The sequence below is a fragment of the Lissotriton vulgaris genome, chromosome 2_1, assembly GCF_964263255.1.
Source record: "Lissotriton vulgaris chromosome 2_1, aLisVul1.2, whole genome shotgun sequence".
Taxonomy (NCBI): Eukaryota; Metazoa; Chordata; class Amphibia; order Caudata; family Salamandridae; genus Lissotriton; species Lissotriton vulgaris.
The window spans coordinates 587,668,845-587,677,256 of record NC_141687.1 but is presented as its reverse complement, the minus strand read 5'-3'; the positions used below and the strand labels follow the sequence as shown (position 1 = coordinate 587,677,256).

At 47.9% G+C, this 8,412-nt stretch overlaps 1 long non-coding RNA gene across 1 annotated transcript in view; it reads left to right on the top strand.

The window, feature by feature from the left end:
• The first annotated feature begins 211 nt into the window (after positions 1-211).
• The window catches only part of LOC147730795 (uncharacterized), a 28,888-nt gene continuing 20,687 nt past the window's right edge, over positions 212-8,412 (top strand). The window contains exons 1-2 of the long non-coding RNA XR_015308398.1: positions 212-305; positions 7,343-7,532. This is a non-coding gene — a long non-coding RNA (uncharacterized LOC147730795). The remainder of the gene's footprint in view (positions 306-7,342; positions 7,533-8,412) is intronic.

The window sequence follows — 8,412 nt, the reverse complement described above, 5'->3', positions numbered from 1 at the left end:
GGAGTCTGAGGGGACGCCAACAAACGTTGTCACACAGGGCACCACCAGCGCTAATGCCGGTGTTCTATAATCCGCTGCTCCCATGATTGAGCGCCCCCCCTGTCATTGTGCGCATGCGCACCAATGGTGCGCATGCGCACATTAATTTTTATGACGTTTCAATACCCCGCCCATCAGGGACTGCACCCCCGGTTTGTGCGCACATGCGCATGCGCACATTAAGGTTTGTGCGCACATGCGCATGCGCACATTCATTTTCTACGTTGCCAGGAGGTGGACGCTCCTCCGTGAATGCGGCAGCCTAGGTAAGGATGGTCTCCCCTCCAGGCCTTGTACTTATGCGGCCCGTTTCCCTAGGCAGTGCCGCGGCCTCTCGTGGGTGGCAGATCCAACAGGCTCGCAGGTCGCGCTCCGTGGGAAGACGCCACAGTGGCGTCACTAGGGTGGTGCGGGGGTGCCTCTCGTGGGTGGCAGATCCGACAGGCTCGCAGGTCGCGCTCCGTGGGAAGACGCCACAGGGCGTCACTAGGGTGGTGCGGGGGTGCGGAGCTAGTTACTTAGATGTCCTACATTTATTTATGCATTTTTACATAGCGCGGACTTTACCCGGAGGCGTCAGAGCGCTTCACATTGGGAACAGAAATGAAACATAATGAGAAACATTACAGAAGAGCAGATTACTAAAACATACGTTACTTACATAAGGTAATAGTGACAATTGTGAGCAAACAAAAAACACGAGGCAACCGAAAAAGCATGCGTTGTAATTGCATTTGTTGTAACGTCATATGTTCCTCTTGGCTGGGCTATTCATGACATTTCCAAGCGCCAGTCAAATTTGTGAACAGATAATATGCCACAGATTTGGGCGTTCAGGTTATTAAGGACGAGCAATCTAAATCCGGCCATTCTGTGGGTGTCGAGTGGCTCTGTGATTTTGTCAGGTCCCGCCACACGCTTACTACTTACTGCTCCTGTTGCTATGATAATCCTGGATGTTCATACACAAAGTATTTCACTTAAATTGATTGAGGCCTGTGTACTTTTTCAGGAGAAAATCATATTTAGGAAAGTTTTGCAGGTGTGCACCTGGAAGTCTCTGACAGCCAGATGTTTTAAGGCATAATCTCGAAAACGTTCGTTAATTTGAAACACCGAAAATCTACACCCAAGTGACGTGGAACCCAGTGGATGAACATTTCTGGATTTTCTGTGAATGAGGTCCTTGAATATCCACATAGATACATTTACATATCAAAAAATCTAAATGCAGCTCGCGAACATAGCCTGTGGTTGTTCTCCTGCCCTTGAACACCTTATGTACATTCCTCGGCTCCGAGGTGTTGTATGTATGCCGTATATTATTCGTGTAAAATGTTAGAAGACAAGTGAGTTCAGTCAGTCAATAGTCAGTCCGCGGCATTGCACTTTTAAGTCGTTTCCAATTTCGGGCTGTTCGGTACATGGTTTAGCTCTCTTTTAAAGTTTAGTGTTTGTGTTCTATAGAAGAACACGAACCCTGCTAAACTTATAGTTTAAGTACTAATCCCCATATGATGGTATACGAGCAAACTACGGTTTCAAACTCCAGAGCCTGCAGCGACCGGCACCATATAATCTACAGTTGGCGCCAAAAAAAGTTTCATTCAGCAGTGTCTCCGGGATACCTACAGGGGGATTTGCACAGAGCCATGCTGGAGGCTGATTGGTGCAGTGCTCTGTCGGACTTTACCCGGAGGCGTCAGAGCGCTTCACATTGGGAACAGAAATGAAACATAATGAGAAACATTACAGAAGAGCAGATTACTAAAACATACGTTACTTACATAAGGTAATAGTGACAATTGTGAGCAAACAAAAAACATGAGGTAGTAAAAATTGTGAGCAACCAAAAATACATGAGGTAGTAAAGGTAATAATGACAATTGTGAGCAAACAAAATACTTGAGGTAGTAAAAATTGTGAGCAACCAAAAATACATGAGGTAGTAAAGGTAATAGTGACAATTGTGAGCAAACAAAATACTTGAGGTAGTAAAAATTGTGAGCAACCAAAAATACATGAGGTAGTCAAAAGTGCACAATAGGAAAAGTGACAAGTGGGCAGTTATAAGAGAAAACAGAGTATAATTTGAGGTATAATACTGCAATAAGTGCTAGGCACAAGAACAGGCGTTACGTAGGCAAGGTGGCACTTGTGCAAGTATCAAAGGTAAAAACATGTGAGAGGTAGCAACCGTGGGTTACAAGGGCAAAGTGTTGTGTGCATGTTACAAAAGGGCACCGAACACAAGTACATGGAGAATACTGCAAAAAGGCAGACACTCCCACCACAGGAAAACACTGGGAAGGCACTCCCATGGTCATGGAAAGTAAAAAATATCAGTAGTGGGAAGTCTTCCTCCGAATAGCAAGAGGACGTGAATTACTTTTGGAGGTGTCTCTGGAGGAGGAGAACTTTGAGGTCCCTTTTGAAGGCCTGGGAGGAGGCGGTGGTCCGGAGCTCAGGCGGAAACGAGTTCCAGATTCTCACTGCGTTGCCTGAAAAGGATTGGGCCATTGTTCTTTCCTTCTTGAAAGTGGGAGGTTCAAGCAGTAGATTCTCGGCATTGCGTGAAGGTCTACAGCCTCCAGAGAGTTTCAGTTTATTCACCAGGTAGCGGGGAGAGGAGGAGTGCAAGGCTTTGTGGGTGATACAAGCGGTCTTGTAGATAGCTCTAGCCTCGAAGGGAAGCCAGCGGAGGGTGGATAACAACGGTGTGATGTGATCGCTTCTTTTGGCCCCATAGATGAAACGAGCTGCTGAATGGAAGACAGACTTAAGTGGGGACAGGTGAGATTTGGGGAGGCCAGTAACAAGAGAATTGCAGTAGTCTAGTCTGGAGAGGACCAGCGATTGCACCAGGGTTATAAGGTCCTGCTCCGGGAAGAAGCGACGGATTCCCCAAAGAAGGCGCAGTTGGTAGCGAGCAGATTTTGCAATAGAATTGATGTGGGGAGTTAGATTGAGTTTTTTGTCTAGAATGACACCAAGAGATTTTGCGCTGTCGACAATGATGGGTTTGTTGTTTAGTAGATTCATCTGATCCATCCATGATTGAACCGGGGGAGGAGAGAGTGAGGAGGAGAAGAGGAGGAATTCAGTTTTGGAGGGATTCAGAATTAATTGATGAGATGACATCCAGTTTTGAATGGAGTCAAGAGTAGATTTTAGGATGGAGAGATCATGAGTGGAGGCAACCTTGAGGTAGAGTTGAGTGTCATCTGCATAGAGATGATAGTGAATCCCGGATTTGCTTAGGAGGTTTCCCAGTGGTTCTAAGTAGAGATTGAACAGTGTGGGTGCAAGTATAGAGCCTTGGGGAACACCTTGACCCACCGCCACAGGAGACAAAAGACTGTTCGCTATTTTGATCATTTGAGATCTGTCAGAGAGGAAGGATGCAAACCATTTAAGCACAGTGCCCTCCATGCCCATTCTCTGTTGAAGAATATTGAGGAGGGTGTTGTGATTAACAGTGTCGAAGGCTGCGGAGAGGTCAAGGAGAATTAGCAGACAGGACCCCCCTGAGTCGAGTATCCTCAGCGCATCATCAACCACTTGCAGTAGGGCTGTTTCAGTGCTGCAGTTTTGGATGAAGCCGGACTGACAATTGTCAAGAAGATCATTGTCCTTGATATGACGAGAGAGTTGTTTGGCTACACATCTTTCCGCTATCTTTGCAAGAAAGGGAAGGTTAGTGATGGGGCGGTAGTTATTGAGGTCATTCGCATCAGCAGTGGGCTTTTTCAGCAGAGGGGTGACCTGCCCAGTTTTGAAGGGGACAGGAAGGGAGCCTTGCCAGAGGGAGAGGTTGATCAGAGTGGTCCAACAGGGGAGGGAATGGGCATAGAAGTCAAAGGCAATGGCACTGGGGATAGGGTCAAGCGAGTGGTTGGAGGGCTTTGTTTCGCGTATGCATTTGAGAAGGGCATCTTCAGATATGGGGTCAAAGCTCTGCCAAATGGCTAAGGATTTGCGCTCCTCTGGAGGTGTAGGATGAGCAACCTGATCCACAAGTGATTTCACCTTTCCATCGAAGAAAGTAGCGAAATCCGCTGCTCTCTTTGTAGAATCCTCCACCTTGGAGGTTGGGGGAGAGCAGCTCGGAGTCTTGATGAGATCGAATAGTTTTTTGGGTCTATTTTTGGCGGAATCAAGGAGGGTTTTGAAGTGCGTCGCTTTCTCAAGGAAGATGTGCTTGTGGTATTTGGATCTTGCTGTGCGAAGCAAGGCTAAATTGTCAGTGGAAGGCAATTGCCTCCATTGCTTCTCCAGGAATCTTAGCTGCTTCCTTTCCTCATAAAGGGATTTGTTGAACCAAGGTGCTGAGGGAGTGGGCCTTATCCTTATCCTTTTGCTTTTGAGTGGAGCGACGTTATTAATTTCAGCTTCAAGAACTGTGAGGCATTGGGAGGTGAGATCGTCAACAGCTATGTTCGGGTCTAGCCTTGGAAGTGAAAGCAAAGCTGATTCACAGAGGGGACCGACATCAATGTTTTTGGCATCACAGAACCAGGAGATGGCCCTCTTGGGTTGGCCAAGAGTTATAGAGTGTGAAAGTTGAAGAGAGAATGGGATGAGGTGGTGGTCAGACCAATCTACATGAATAGGGGTAGTAGTAGAAAGCATGCCTGCTTTAGAAATAACAAGGTCCAGGATTGCGCCCTTAGAGTGGGTTGGTTCAGTGCAGTGTTGGATAAGATCATTTGCCGAGAGGAAGGTGGCCAGTGAGTTCGCAGAGGAGTCTTGTGGTGCGCCCCAGTGGAGATTGAAGTCACCCACGATGGTCTGATTGTCACTTTGAGAGTATTGGTCGCTGATGAAGTCTTTGAGATCTTCTATAAACGAAGAGCTACTGCTACAAGGCGGGCGGTAAATGATATGGAATCTGAGCGGTGAACGGTGTTGCAAATGAAGCTCAAGAGAAAGGCACCTGCTCTCTGACTCATCACAGCGCGGTCACGCGCCCTCCAGGGAGTGGACTGAGGTCGCGGAGACCGTGCGTGCGCCGCAGTGGTGAAACACAATACCTACGACGACATCAGACAGAGGCCACCACCTTCTTCTCTGTGATATCGCGTCGCAATTCGCCTTCGAATTTGGGATGCCAGGGACGACTGTGAGACCAGAGAGAAATAATATTTACATCAGATAGATGCCAAGTTTCAGAATGCTTATGTGTGAATTTTTTTTAATTTCAGTGTAATTATGAGTGACACGATTCGGCCACTCTTTCTCGCGAGCAAATTCAAGCAATGAAGACCAGGGTATTAGGGTCCACACTCTGCTCCTCAGTCAATCATAAGTCTCTTTGCTCGGTCGGTTGCAAGGCCGTCCATTTTAGTACCTTGCGAGAACCACTGAGCCTGTCGCCATTTCTTACATCCCTCCCTGATATAAACACTCCCCGATAATGCTCCACTCAGCCCTTGGTCCATCTACCAGGCCCAGAGGGCTGCCCAGGTCATGCCCAGGTCACTGTCCATCTGTCCCTGCATATACTTGGATTAAGGAGTCTGCTGTCCACATGGGTAAAGATTTGCGTATTAAAAAGGCAAGTCTCATCTGATGTGGTTAATGAGCATTTGCTCTGTTTTTTAAAGGAGGCATTTGATCCCACCTCTACTGCTCTCAACTTATAATACCTAGGAATTGGGGAGACATTCAAGAAAATAGTAGCGATGCAAGTGGGATTGGGGAGGGACACACGCATAACCACCCGTGGTACCCTGTTACTGCTCTCGTGTCCATGAGGATTTATACTGCTCAGATGCTGTCCCACCTTAACAGATGTATACTCTTCAATGGTGGTACTGCGAGAACATGCCCCTGCCCATTAAATTGCACACTCGTCAATAGCAGTAGTACCAGATGTTCTCCCACTAGCAGGCTGCATACTCTTCGATATTACTATTGCCCAGACATTCTCGCTCCCAGGAGGATACATACTCCTCAACGGTGGTACTGCTCTGATGCTCTCCTGCCCATGACAAAGCAAGCATACTCCGATTTGAAAGGATAAATGCTGGATTTAGATCTCCGGACGGTGAGAGCCTAACTTAATAGCGGCCATTCACCAGTGTACCACCTAGCGCCTAAGAACTTAAAACCTGAAATTCTTAACGAGGCATAGCTCTCTCAGTGATTCCTATCATAATGTCGGTCTGATGTTTCCACTGCATCTAGTGCATATTTTAAGCAGGTATTGGCGATGCTCTTGCAGGGCCGGACTGGGAACCAGAACCGGCCCTGGCAAAGTGTGTTAAGAATACAAAACTATTGAGTGTTCTTAACTTCTTTATTCCGACCAACACGTTTGCTCCTAACATGGAGCGAAGCGGCAGTCAGCTCGGCGATCAGCTGGTAACTGTCATATGTGACAGTTATCAGCTGGTGACCTCACTGCTAAACGGTGTCCTCGCAGGGACACTGGGAAGCACGTCTAGTAAGGTGTCCTAGGAGGGACACAAGTATTATAAACACAACACATCCCCCTCCTTTGGGGGTGATGGGAACAGTAGAAACAGATAGAGAACATAAGGTTCCACTATCCACAAATGTAGTCCTTAAGTTTAGCTGGCGGTCCTAACAGTCTGCCGGTCCTGCTAATGTCCACCGGTCTCGCCCCGTCATGGGTTGGAACGACAGGTAGTCTGCGCCTTGCGCCTGCAGGTCTGGATGAAGGAACAGAACGGTCCGCTCGCTGGGTGTTTTCATGTGTACCTTAATCGCTCCCGTCCCCAGGGGTGGCAGGAAATTCAATGTCGGATTCGGTGTCAGAAAAATAAAGTCCTCCCTTACTCTATCGCCCTCACTCTATCTATCGCCCTGTTCTCTTCTCTTCTCACGTGCTGATCTGCTGCTCTCTTCCACCCCACCTCCTTCTTTAACTCCCTGTTCTTTTACTGTGCTGATCTGCTGTTCTTTCACCCCGCCTCCTTCTCTAACTCCCTGTTCTCTCACACACAACCACACCACACACAACCAAACCACACGCACAACCAGACCCAACCACACACATGTTTATAAGCATTTTATCTTCTTTATTTCTCAACTCACTAATGCAAATGAAAACCTGTACAGCAGTGTCCTTGCTGCAGTTTTCATAATTGTACCCAAGAAGTATCTACACCTACCAGAATGGCAACAACTGCTGCTTAGCCTACGAATTCCTTGACCACCCAACATTGGTTCTTGGATTATGCCTGCCATTATTATAAAACTGTTAACACATTTTTGGACACCATGTAACTTGCCTTATCTGCATACTCTCTGCTAATTTTATGTTATCAATTTGCAGGATTATGGCGGTATTCAGAGACCTGGAATTGTTGTCGACTACCAGAAAAGTCTGGTATTTGGTGGGCCTGCTGGAAGGTGGATGAAAAGAAAGATGATGCAATCGCTTAATAAACCCATTGGAGGGGCGTTTGTTGGCAAAAAACCTAAATTGAGAAAACCTGGATCAAATGGCAATGCGGTCAAAGAAGGTATGTTTCTAGATAGACAGCTTCTGTTTTTTAGGTTTCGCCTGGCGATCCGCTGCATAGCAGTGTTCGCGCAGGCGAAACCTTTTGTTTAGCAGTATGGGTGCTTTGTCCCGCCTGCTCTTCCATTGGCTAGCTCCATAAATGGAGGCTAGCCATTGAAAGGGACATCTGTCTGTTATTGCCCTCCAATCTATCTCTCGCACTCCCTCCCTCTATCTCTCGCACTCCCTCAATCTATCTCTCGCACTCCCTCAATCTATCTCTCGCACTCCCTCAATCTATCTCTCGCACTCCCTCAATCTATCTATCGCCCTCCCTCTATCTATCGCCCTCCCTCTATCTCTCGCCCTCCCTCTATCTCTCGCCCTCCCTCCCTCTCGCACTCCCTCCGTCTATCTCTCGCACTCCCTCCCTCAATCTCTCGCACTCCCTCCCTCCCTCTATCTATCGCCCTCCCTCTATCTATCGCCCTCCCTCTATCTATCGCCCTCCCTCCCTCTATCTATCGCCCTCCCTCCCTCTATCTATCGCCCTCCCTCTCTCTATCTATCGCCCTCCCTCTCTCTATCTATCGCCCTCCCTCTCTCTATCTATCGCACTCCCTCTCTCTATCTATCGCCCTCCCTCTATCTATCGCACTCCGTCTATCTATCGCCTTCCCTCCCTCTATCTATCGCCTTCCCTCCCTCTATCTATCGCCCTCCCTCTATCTATCGCCCTCCCTCTATCTATCTATCGCCCTCCCTCTATCTATCGCCTTCCCTCCCTCTATCTATCGCCTTCCCTCCCTCTATCTCTCGCACTCCCTCCGTCTATCTCTCGCACTCCCTCCGTCTATCTCTCGCACTCCCTCCCTCAATCTCTCGCACTCCCTCCCTCC